Source organism: Ailuropoda melanoleuca, chromosome 1 (assembly GCF_002007445.2).
Source record: "Ailuropoda melanoleuca isolate Jingjing chromosome 1, ASM200744v2, whole genome shotgun sequence".
Classification (NCBI taxonomy): Eukaryota; Metazoa; Chordata; class Mammalia; order Carnivora; family Ursidae; genus Ailuropoda; species Ailuropoda melanoleuca.
In genome coordinates, this window is record NC_048218.1 from 98,559,062 (window position 1) to 98,562,003 (window position 2,942).

Here is a 2,942-nt window from a genome sequence, read left to right on the forward strand (position 1 = left end):
GACTTGTGTTGATGCTGTAACAGGTTGATACTCTTGAAGACACTGGGATGGAATAAATGTATTTTGCACGTGGGATGGATTTTAATCTTTGGAGGCCAGAGGGAAGACTGTGGTAGACTGAAACATCCCCCCAATGATATCTGTGTCCGAATCCCTAATTCCGCATTCCCATGCCTGGGGACATTAGCTTCCTTCTATGGAAAAAAACAAAAACAAAAAGAGGCTTTGAGGATGTGATCTGGTTAAGGATCTTGAGTTATGAATTATCTAGCTGAGCCCTAAATCCGGTGAAGGTGTCCTTGTAATGGGAGGCAGAGGGAGACTTGAAACAGTGAAGAGGAAAGGCAAAGGGAGGCAGAAATGGAGTAATCAGTCCACAAGCCAAAGAATGTTAGCTGCCACCAGAAACTGGAAGAGACAAGGAGCCGATTTTCCCCTAGAGCATCTGGTTAGAACATTAATACCAATGAAACTAAAAAATACCAATTAAAATTAATACTGATTAAAAAAAAACCCTCTACATGTCAAAATTTGCAAAGCATTGCTAAAACTCTATGCTTGGGAAATTTTATAGCCCTTAGTACATTTATCAAGAATAAGCAAGATCAAAAACTAAAAAATCTGGCTTTCAACACAGTTATAGGTAGAGTGCTACAGAGCAAATTCAGAGAAAGGAGTTCACAAACTATAGATGTAAGCAGAGGCTTTCTGCTCCTCCCAGTTGGACAGACAACCTCATCTTCTGGTGCAGTGCTAGCTGTGTCCCTGAGACACGATGCTGAAGGTTAGAGGAAACAGATTTGGCCGTACTGGGCACCTGGTCACCAGGGCTGCTTTTAACTCAGGCAAGGTGAATGCTGTCACCATCAATGACTATCACCCCTTCATTGACCTCAGCTACATGGTCTCCATGTTCCAGTATGATTCCACCAGGGCAAATTCAACAGCAGTCAAGGCTGAGAACGGGAAACCTGTCATCTATGGAAAGCCCATCTCCATCTTCCAGAGGTGAGATTCCACCAATGTTAAATGGGGTGAGCCTGGTGCTGAGTATGTTATGGGGTACACTGGGTCTTCGCCATGGAGAAGCTGGGGCTCACTTGAAGGGGGGGACCCAGGGGTCATCATTTCTGCCTCTTCTGCTGATGGCGCCATGTTTGTGATGGGCATGAACCAGGAGAAGTATGACAACTCCCTCAAGAGTATCAGCAATGCCTCCTACACCACCAACTGCTTGGCTCCTCTGGCCAAGGTCGTCCACAACTCTGGTATCATGAAGGGACCCATGACCATAGTCCATGCCGTCACTGCCACCCAGAGAACCATGGACAACACCTCTGGGAAGCTGTGGCGTGATGGCTGAGCAGCGGCCCAGAACATCATCCCTGCTTCCATAGCTGCTGCCAAGGCTGTAGGCCAGGTCATCGCTGAGCTGAATGGGAAGCTCACTGGCATGGCTTTCCATGTCCCCACCCCCAAGGTGTCAGTTGTGGATCCAACTTGCTACCTGGACAAAGCTGCCAAATATGATGATATCAAGAGGTGATGAAGCAGGCATTGGAGGCCCCCTCAAGGGCATCCTGGGCTACACTGACCACGTTGTCTCCTGCAACTTTAACAGTGACACCTACTCTTTCACCTTCAATGCCGGGGCTGTCATTGCTCTCAATGACCACTTTGCCAAACTCATTTCTGGTATAACAATGAATTTGGCTACAGCAAACAGGTGGTGGGCTTAATGGTCCACATGGCCCTCAAGGAGTAAGAGCCCCCTGGACCATCAGCCCCGGTAAAGGCGAAAGGAAAAGAGAGGCCCTCAGCTGCTGGAGAGTCTTTGCTGCCACTCATCCCCCAACACGCTGAGAATCTCTCAACCTCTACCCAGTTTCCATCCCTGACCACCTAAAGAAGGTAAGGGGCTTGAGGAACACCATCTTCTCATGTGCCATCAATAAAGTACACGATACCTAGCTAAAAAAAAAAAAAAAGATAAAAAGAGATAGTAAAATAAAGAGTAACACATACTTAAGATAGTAAAAATCCAAAAAATTAAAACCTAGTTACTTAAAAAGATAATCAAACATTTGGAGCACTGATAAGAAAAAGAAAAGACAAATGTAAATAAATTTATTCTGAAACAAAAAGGAGAAATATCTACAGATAAAAGTAATATTTAAAACTACTAAAATTGTGTTAAAAGTATGAATTTCTCAGGGCGCCTGGGTCACTCAGTCGTTAAGCGTCTGCCTTCGGCTCAAGGTGTGATCCCGGTGTTCTGGGATCAGGCCCTGCATTGGGCTCCTCCTCTGGGAGCCTGCTTCTTCCTCTCCCACTCCCCCTGCTTGTGTTCCCTCTCTCGCTGGCTTTCTCTCTCTCTCTCTCTCAAATGAATAAACAAAATCTTTAAAAAAAAAAAAAAAGTATGAATTTCCTCGTCCAGCCATGATGGAGTAAGAATTACTCCAGACCCATTGTTCCATTATGACCAAAGAAAACTCTAGACAAAATAATAAAATATTTCTTTCAAGCACAGGCATGCAAGACTATGAAAATGGGAAGGTGGAAAGCAACTGAGGTGACTCATACCATCACTCTGACTTTTCAGCAATTTCTAGAGTACTAGTGCAGGGTTGGTTAAAAAAGAGCGAGAGAGCGAACTCAGTGATATTAATGAATTAAAGAGCTGAAGATTGGAGTTCTGGGGGCTGCAGAAGATGGGAGCTGCAGAGTTTCAGAGAAGGAGGGGCTATGAAGACTGAGTACACTCTAAGTTTAGTAATTTCAAGGGTTCAAACATGTCGGTAGACCTTTGAATTACCAGTCAGAATTAGGAATCCTCAGCAATCACCTGAGACATTCACTAGACAGCCATGAGAAGTGACACCTTGGTAATAAGACGGTATTTGAATTATCCTTGGAATGAAGGCTACTCAAGTCTACCC

At 44.7% G+C, this 2,942-nt stretch overlaps 1 pseudogene; it reads left to right on the forward strand.

Annotated features, from left to right (window-relative positions):
- Positions 1-775: 775 nt before the first annotated feature.
- Positions 776-1,765, forward strand: LOC100471898 (annotated as a pseudogene).
- Positions 1,766-2,942: the final 1,177 nt, after the last annotated feature.